Below are 10,598 nucleotides of genomic sequence, written 5' to 3'. Positions count from 1 at the left end.
ACGATATGATATAAAAAATAAAGTAGAAATCGTTGGGAACTACCCGGGAAAGAGTTAAGAACATGAACAAGAAAATCAAAAATACAAAACTAAAGGTTTTACTAATGGTTGTCTCCTGACAGAGTATAGAACTAAAGATTTTACTAATGGTTGTCTTCTGAATGCAATAATATAGCGTTAATGAGTCGTTATATGTACGATGTAGAGATCCCTATCAAATGATCAAGACTAAGTGGTTTTACATTCAAAGAAAAATAATATGGTGGTTTTTTAAGAAGAGGCATGTACTTCTTGGTATGTTATATCTTTCACATTGAAAAATAATGTAGGCATTATGAACATACTACGTCTAAATAATTAAATTATGTATCTCACATCGAAAGAATAGTACTTATTATATAAGAGACTTTAAACATAATCTGGAAGTAAATGTTAAATTTTTAAAGTTGTAACATTTTTTTGGTGAGAGAAAGAGCGATAAAATGGTCAAATATTATAACGGAAATTTTTCATGGTACCCTCGAATTTTGGTAGATTACACATAATACCCCTAATTTTAAGTTTCTACATATAATACCCTTGTGTTTACTTTTTTCATAACGTCGTTACTCATTGTTATTTTATTGTCACGCCATCAAACTTAATATCCATTTAACAGCCTTTACATTACGGGGCACCATGGGCAAAAAAATGGAACCTCAAGGGTACCATAGGCAGATTCTTAAAAGTACGAGTAACATGGAAAATCTGACAAAATTAAGGGGTACCACGGGAAATTTCCGTATCTCAATTATGATAAAAAAAAAATGAAGAAAAACAACGTACAAATATTAATGGAGAGTACTTGATCATATTATTAAATTTAAATATAACTATTAGATATATGAGTAGCAATTATCCGTATTCGTGATTCGGGATTTGGTTGGATATCGGACTAAGTGCAAAAAAGATGGTGTAATTCTGATTATGATATTTGTCCCACATTGAAAAATAATATAGGTTGAGTATGTTATTTGTCCCACATTGAAAAACAATGCAGGTTTGATGGATATATAATACGTATAAATAGCAGAATTGTCCCACATCAGAAAAATAAACCAACTTGGTTGAATATATTACTTGTAAATAGTAGAATTGTCCCACATCGGAAGATTAGTATAAGGTGGGGTGATTATATGATTATAAATAAGAGTTAACCCACGTATATATTAATCTTTTATTTTTTTTGAAAGAGATATTTTAATAATAGGTAAACAAATCATTAGACATAGAATGTAAACATTAAACCCTTATAACGTTTTTTTTTTGCATTATAAATAAGTTAATTACCCCGTTGCAACGCACGGGCATTCAAATTAGTAGTAATGAATTTTGAATTATTAGCTGATTAACATAAAAGGAAGATTCATGATTGAGTATTTTGATTTGAATTTGATAATCTTAAGAGGAAGAGAGAAAGGGAGTATGTGTTTCTTTTTTTTTTTTTCCTGTTTTCAGGAAGAAGGGCATGGGAGGGAAAACAAATGATAAAAAGTACATGAAAGAGTAAATATCGTACATGAAAGAGCAACTACGTTTGCTTAAATTACGAAAATCTTTCACAATAACTCATTGTAAATAATGTGTTTAAGGACACTCGGCTGAGAGATTACCAACTTAATAAATTATTTATTTATCTGATATCTAATTTTTTTGTAACAATTACATTTAAATATGAGTCGAGATCTTATGAAAACAAATTTGTATGCCACTATTTAGTAAATTTGTATATTTATTCGTCAAGAAAAAGTTATGATAAACCCTAAATTTTCATTAACTAATTCAAGAATTAAATTACTACCGAGAAATATAGCAACTCACCCCCATAAGTTTGATACTATGTGCAATCACGCCCTTAACTTATAAATGTAGCAAAGCAATCCATAAGTTGCTCTTAATGTGCAATTAACCACATATCTTATTTTTAAGAATAAAATTTGCTAATTAAATATTTTACAATTTTTGAAAAGCAAAATTATTGATTATATTTTATTCCTAAAATTCTTGTTTATTAAAAAACATGTTCAAATATATATTTTTTTTTTTATTTTGGCGAAAAATATTTCTAATATGAGAATTGTTAATAATGTTACAATTAAAAGTTAGATGACCAAATTTCTATTAATACTAAAATTGTTTCGCATTTTTCGTTGAATTGTTATAATAGTTTTTATAATAGAAAACAATATTTTTTAGTTGAAAAAATGGTAAAAAACTTGATTTGTGCTTAATTGCACATTTTTGAAGTTCAAGTTAAACTTAAGGGGCTGATTTGCACATAATTCATAAGTTATGGAGGTAATTTATAACATCCTTGAATCATATATTTCTTTAATGCAATAGTCAAATGTGCTGATGTGGCGGTTAAATAAAGCACGACTAAATAAGGAAAAAACAAAGACTAATTGAAACCTGCCTTTAATAAAAAATTATTACTAAATATTATATTCAATCCTTATGTTCAATAATCTTTAATGCGTCATAAATGTCTCATTTTATGAGATATTAAAATCTATTTTGAAATACATTTTAGTTGAATTTATAAGACTTATAAATTACGACTACAATTATAATTAAAAGAGGATTAACACGTGATTTTCAAAATATCTTTTACGAAATTATTATTTTCTTTTCCGAAAATTAGGCAAAATTATTTTGAAAAATACTAAGTAATTTTTTTTTAAATAGACGAAATTTTAGCAAGCCGAAGCCTATTTCAAAAAGATTTCAACTACATTAAAATGTTACATTATAAGATATAAAGGAAAAAATGTAACGCATATAAATTACATGTGACGAAACACTTTATATTAAAAAACATAAGTATCTTATTGAGTTCTTATATATATATATATATATATATATATATATATATATATATAGTAGGTTTAAACCCGTGAAATTCACGGGTTGTTTTCATCTAGGCTATATAAAAATGATTTAAAAATATATTTGTATTAATACAATAGTTATATATTTGCAAACTATCGTAAAAGCTTGTTGGTGGAACAGTTATGGTTATTAACTATTGTACCCGTTATAGGTGGTGGGAGAGGATGGAGTTTTGTTCATGTTTTATACCCACTTACCCGTTAATCTATTAAATTTATTATTTTATTACAGTTTAATAAAATTGTTTATTTGCTTCATATATTTATTGAAAAACCATTCAAAATTTTAATTTATCAACTTATTGTGTGCGGAAAGATACGGGATGTGATTTATGCTAATTGAATAAAATTTAACTCATCTATCAGTGTTATTATTTCTTTTTTGTCAAGTTACATCAGAAAATATTAAATTTTGTTAGTTGATGGTTTAGATTGAAGTAATATGTATGGTCATAATGTTAACAACGAACTGTGATTCATTAATTATATAAATTTGATTTTTCTTACTTTTTTTCCCTTTATTTAATTTAAATATTTATTTGTCAATAAAAAAAAGGATAAACTCCAGCCATAGAAAAACAATGGAATTGTAATATTTTAATCTTCTACATTCTAGAAAAATCTTTGCAACGCTTTTAATTCCCATTAAAAATATATGATAATTGAATATGAAATAAATGTAGTAATAATTTATTTTTCTTAATTACTCATATGCCTCTCATTGCCAATTAATATATTGATGATAATTAACAGGGTGCTGATTTTCGCAGTACACATTTTACTCATCGCAGTATACGGTTGACAATTATACCCTTTTATTTCCCCCTTCATTTTCTCTCTCTAATCTCTCTCTAACATATTCTCTCTAATTAAACACATCCATTTTTTCGTTGATAAATCATGTGCTGGGTTCATAAATTATGTACTTTATGAAAAATTTATTTTATAAATACATAATTGATAAATAATTTTTACAAACATATATATTGCAATTAAAAATGTACTACGTACTATCTTTAAAGAAAAATTAACTCATTACTACGTACTACACCAAAAAAAAAGAAAAAAAATCTAATTAAACTACTACTCCGCACTACGTTGCTGCTCATAGTGCTCAACTTGCTCTTCCTCCCGCAAATGCCTAGTAAAAATTGATTTGACTGGATCGTTGTGGACGTGATAGTTTGAGTTCTAAATTGAATGTAAATGTTACGCATGTCCCTCGGAAAATAGGTTTTCAAGCAAATGACGGTAGTACCATGCGAATTGAATAGGGACGGTGATTCCCCAATTAATTTGAACATAAACCCTAATTAAAAATTATACAAAACTATAATAAAGAGTCAATTTAATTATTAATAATGGATTACTAAATTAAATATTTGATTTATACTCAAATAATCATTCATAATTGAAGAATTTTAAGGGGGTTGAAATAAGTTACGGATTTAACAATAGAGTGAAGGTAGAGAGAATTAGGTTTGATGTTTTTGGTAAGGGTAAAGAAATGGAAAACTTGGTGCAAAAAGTACTATAACGAGTAAAATATGTACTACGAGAATAAATTGCGTTAACAAATATTTATTTCCTTATATAACAAAGATTTGTTTATCAATAACTTTATTTTTCCTCCGCAATCCTCTGATTGACATGTCAATTCAACTTGATATATAAAGTGTCATGTCAGCGATGAGTTAAGGATTAATATATAGTATGATTTGAGACAAATAAAGTTAATATAATAGAATATTTATAAATAGATAAAGTGAACAATCGATAAGATGCGATAAAAGAGATTAATTGGTGAATTTGGTAAGCATTCACAATAAAAAGAAAAATTCTTCGGTGTACCCGGGGTATGATGTTATCATACACTTAAACCAATAAAAATATTATAATTATAAACATTAACATCCATTGTCTTAATAAATGAGGGGTCTCATTGTTTAGGGCGTACAAAAACATAGTAGACTTATACACATAAGTAAAAAAATTTGTGAGTAAAAAATCGAGAATATACATAAGTGACAAACTTTCTTGATGCCATGATCACTTCACTTATACCAGATAATTTTTTTTATATGTCAATAAGAACAAATAAGAAATCATAATAAATATGTATAAGGTGATCAAGTACATTAAAACAATGAAAAAATATTTAAAGCCTGACATATTGTGAGGGTCACGAATATGCTGAAAAAATAATTTCAATTTCAAAATATTAGATTTTATTTATGAATATTAATAATGAAATAGCAATCTTTTATATTAAATATTTTAAAGCAGGCCCGTGAATTTTCACGGGTTTAAACCTAGTTAATACCAATACGAATTTAAGTCAAGGTATTACACAATTAAAAGTTAATTAGTCTTATATTAAACTAATTCTAAACTTAATAAATCTGGACTAAAGTGAGCAAAATTTATAGGAACAAGAATTTTTTTTTGAGGGGAATAGGAACAAGAATTTTAGTTAAAGAGCATAGAGCCTAAACCCTTGAGAAGCAGGATGGTCAATAAAATGTGTATAGGAGTTGTTTTTTAAAAACATGAGAACTGAAATAACCGATGAACAACAGAATGGCGAGTTGTTTAATTGCCAATTTTTGGCTTAGCTATTCCCCCACGATATTGACAATTCCTACATATTAAACTCTTTCATTCGCAACAATAAGTCTCCCTTGTGACATAGAGTGTCCGTTACAAGGTAGAGACGGGTCGATTTGATACCACTTTATGCTATATGGGTAAAGTAGATGGGTTATAGTTAAAATTTTATTTGACTACACTACATTAAACAAATGATAAAAAAAAGGGAGGGAAGGGGAGCTTCCCTCTCTCATCAAATCCTCATCCTCATCAATTACTTTCTCTGTCATCAACAAACCCCTCATCAAATCAAAATTTATCAAAAATCAAACACAATCTTCTCTCATCATACAACACTCCATCTTCATCTCCGGGGCTACTCTCCGTCTCGCTGAGGTTGAGTTAGTGTGGTAACATTTGATTGAGCTCCTGAAGACGATGGGGAAGAAACAAATGGCTAGGAGGACACCCCCGAAGAAAAATATAGAAGGTATTCTTCAAGATGTTGATTTTTGTTTAGTAAAAAATGTTGACATTATTGTAATTAAAATGGTTGTAAAAACGGTCAGATTAGGTTAAATAAATGTTGTTTATTGGTGAATTTTGTGTATTAACCATGCATGCATGAATAGATATAATCAATGGAGTTCTTCAACATGTTGATTTTTGTTTAGTAAAGAATGGTGACATTATTGTAACTAAAATGGTTGTAAAAACAGTCAAATTAGGTTTAATAAATGTTGTTTATTGGTGGATGTTGTATATTAACCATGCATGCATGAATAGATGTAATCAATGGAGTTTGTTGTGTTGAAGGAAAATTTTTTTGTTGATAAAATTAATTAATTACACTATTCATGGATGACTAGATGAGAAGAAAGAAAAAGGGAAGCAGCCGATGCAGAAGGGTAAAGAGAAAGTAAAATCTCGGGTTTCATTTAGAGATCCGGTGGATACGGATGAAAGGGAAGACAATGATGGGTCAGAGGAGATTTCAGAGGAGACGAAAGCTAGTGGTGAGGATGATAGAGAAGCCAGTGGTGAGGAGGAGGGCAATGGTGAGGAGGAGAGGGAAGACAGTGGTGAGGAGGAGAAGCAAGTGTCGGAATCCGAGGATGGTGATTTGGCACAAGTGCTGAATAAAGTCGTGAAAATGGCAACTGCTCTTTGTGCAAAAAACGAAGAGCAAGGAAGAGACGACCACGGTAGACGGTAAGATGAATATGTGACCATTTTATTTGAGAAATGTGCCAATTTATCTGAGAAATGTGACCTTATCAGGGTTATGTGGCTCTGTTTGGGTGGTTTGACCTGACATTAACAGGGTAACAGCTATGCTTACAACATGGTCACATATTTGTCATCTTTAAAATGTGACCACTTTGACGAGTAAATGTACCATATCACTTGTGATGAATAAATCTCAATATTCTAACATATCCTTGTGGCATGTATTTGTGATGAAATGTGACCACCTTAGTGCAGACTAGAGATCTTAACATGGTAACATAATAGACTAAAGATCTTGTGACATGAACTTAGCATCATAATATCTATACTTAATACATAATGACATATTATAAAATCTTTATTATGTGACCACTTTTGTTAGAAAATATACTTTAGTTTGAGATTGTTGGACCATATAGATATATGATTAAGTTTTGATAATGACAAGAGTGTGCTTCGTTTTATATATACTCTTGCTCGTAATCGTTTGTTTAGTCTTTGTTAGATTAACTTAGGTTTACAAGTTTAGCAAATAATGTTATAGCATTCTTAGCTATAACATTGAAGATTTGTGAGGCATCATTCAAGTAATGTTATAGCAGCTTGAGCTATAACATTGAAGATTCTTAAAGCGTTATATTTACCGTAACAAGTTTCAAGTATGATGATCACTCAAGCAAAAGGCTAGATCAAGTCTTTAACAAAGCTCAAGATGAAGAGCTTTTGGTCAAGATAACGAGAAGATCATATCACTGAAGATCTCCAGGAAGATTAGCTAGTATAGGTCTTCATCTAATAACGGTATCTTAAGATAAGAATATTGGGAAGGTAAAGTTATAGCTATTTCACCTATAACTTTACTTACCAAACTTAAAGTTATAGCTGTTTCTACTATAACTTTAGGTAGCATTTTAATAGCACGATTTTAATAGTTTTAAAATCATTTTTCAAAGGATAAAATTCTTTAAACATATTTCGAAATCATTTGTGTATATAGTAGAGATGAATTATGGGTTGTTATAATTGATAACTTGCATTTCTCTATTGGTTAGTAAAACGACTTATGGGTCGTCATGCTACCTAGGGTTTGCTAGTCTATTTAACCTAACCCTAATCCAAGAAGAGAGTTTTTCATCTAAGATGGACACGTGCCTAGGGTTTCGGCCGTGGGCTGTAAACCGATGGGTTGTGTAAGTTGTTTTGTATAAGTAATCTATCTAATCAAATCTAGCTTATATTTATATAAGATATTTTCCTATCTTAATAATATATGATTTGATTTGTTTACTAATCTAAACATTTTAAAGATATAGTTATAGAAAATAAATAAGATTCACTTTTATCTTGTTTACCTAAACTATAATATCTTGGATTAAATTTGGAAAGAGATAGAGATTTATCTCATGCAAAGCATGCCGCCTATCTCACGGCATCCTAGGGTTTCGTACAAACCCTAGTTCTCTCTTCTACTATAAATACACATGATCATTCCTTGTTTTAAGTTAAGATTTTCGAAATACAACAATCCTTGTAAACATATTTGAGTTTAATTCTTAATTGTTTTATTGTTTTGCTTTTGAAAATATTACGAAAAGTCGTGCTCTTTAATTTGCTTATCTTTCTTAAAATTACGTCATAAGATAATAGTACTTCATATTGTTTCTTACTCGTTTAATTGTGTGAACACTTAGAAGAACATTGAAGTGCTTTCTTAGTAACTTAAGATAGTCAAAATCGAATATCTAGTGATATTCAAATTGAGTTATACTTAGAGTTAACTATACGAGTTGGGTTGATAATTTTGTAATCTGGAGTAAGGTACTAAAATTATTAATCGAGAATAGTGGACGTAGGCTTCGACGTGTGAAGCTGAACCACTTCAAATATCGTGTGTACTTGCAGTTTTCATTTCCGTCATTTCATTACGTTCATAATCATTTAGTTAATTAGTTAAAGTTTAATCAATAAACTTTAAGTAATTAATTACCTTGATATAAAATAAAAAGTAGGCATAATTTTTAAATACTCAATTCACCCCCCCCCCCCCCTCTCGAGTATTTCGGGTGTGATAAACTCTTCAGAGATTTTCATATATCTTAACATGGTGACATATATTAGTTAACACTGTGACATATGTGTTGTTGTTTAAATAGTGACCACCATAATTTAGAAATATACGTATGTTTGAGTTTGTTGAACATTATAATTGTATCATTAGCTTAGCTTAATCTGGTGACATCTATGAACAACATGGTGACATATTTATTAGTAGTGAAAATGTGATCATCTTATTAAGCTGATGTACTATACCTATTTTTGGATGTGGTTGATTAAATGTGAGAGCATCTAAAAATCTTAAAATGGTAATCATAATAAGTAAGTATGGTGACATATACTTTAGTGTTAACATGTGACCATCTTGCATTATAGATTCTAAAATGGTGACATTGTTGTTCTAAGATGGTGACATATTTTTAGTGTTATCAGGTAACCATCTTACATGTGATATGACTGTTTATTTTAGTGAGATTAACATTCTAACATGGTAACATTTGTGACAATCTTTGATTCTAACATGGTGACATCTGTGATTCTAAGATGGTGACATATTCTAAGATGGTCACATATTTATTAGTAGTACAAATGTGATCATATTTATTAGTAGTACAAATGTGACATATGTGATTCTAAAATGGTGACATATTTTTAGTGTTATCATGTGACCATCTTACATATGATGTACCCGTGTTTAAGTGAGTTGGACATTTTTTGACCATCTTAGCTTTTCATGTGCAAGCAGAGCCTCTCAAAGTGGCAACTGTTGGCCAAAGCTCGAAGGAGGTGGAGGTTGGCCAAAGCTCGAAGGAGGTGGAGGTTGGCCAAAGTTCAAAGAGAAAGTTACCCGAGGGGGCAGTGGCTAGAAATAAAAACGATAGAGAAAGGAAGGAACGTATGTTGACCATCCTTGTAAACTATGTGACCATTTTATTGTGTCTGTTCAACTGTTCCTCTTTATGTTACCATGTTAACTGTTTTCTTTAACGTCTAATTAATTGTGTCCGGATATAGGAGATTGAAGGGGGTCGAGGGACATGGGTCACCAGCTTCCCTACACTATGTCATTGAGCACTTATCGACAGCTCAGAGGAAGGATGTTGAAGATATTGGGTTCGGAGAGCTTCTGGAGCTGAAGGCATCTAAGTTTATTCATACCATGGTTGATTGGTTGTTGGAGCATTATGATACGCATACAAGACTGTTCTTATTTAATAGGTTTGTCCATTTTACAATAAGTAAACATGATTTTTATGATGTGTTCATGTTACCGTGTACGGGTGAGGGTGTGCCGCCGGTTACAAACGATAAAGAGCTAGTGCACTCTTGAAAAGAGAAGTTCGGTGCTTTGCCGAAGAAAGATATACAATTGGACAAGGTTAGAGGTGAGATGCTGCAATTGGTACAAGGTGGATCAGATTTTAAGAAAATGTTTGTGTTGTTTGCAATGGGATCGTTCTTGGCCCCAACAGTTCACAATCGTGTTGACACGAGGTTGATTGGGGCGGTGGAGGATGTAGCTATCATTCCGAAGATGGACTGGTGCTTTTACGTTCTTGATCGTTTTGACCATTCCATGGATTCATGGAAGGACAATGAATCCAAAAGCATTGGGGGCTGCCTAATGTTCTTTCAGTTACTCTACTTTCACCGATTGATTTGGAGGGGTGAGCCTGCGAAGAGTACACTACCCTTGATAAGACATTGGACCTATGACGCAATGAAGGAGCGAGTTAAAGAGGAATGCAAAGCTTACACTGTCCATAGGGGCTTTGGTATAGAGGTGTGGGATCT

The sequence above is a fragment of the Silene latifolia genome, chromosome 1 (assembly GCF_048544455.1).
Source record: "Silene latifolia isolate original U9 population chromosome 1, ASM4854445v1, whole genome shotgun sequence".
In the NCBI taxonomy this organism is placed as follows: Eukaryota; Viridiplantae; Streptophyta; class Magnoliopsida; order Caryophyllales; family Caryophyllaceae; genus Silene; species Silene latifolia.
This window is presented reverse-complemented; position numbering follows the sequence as displayed.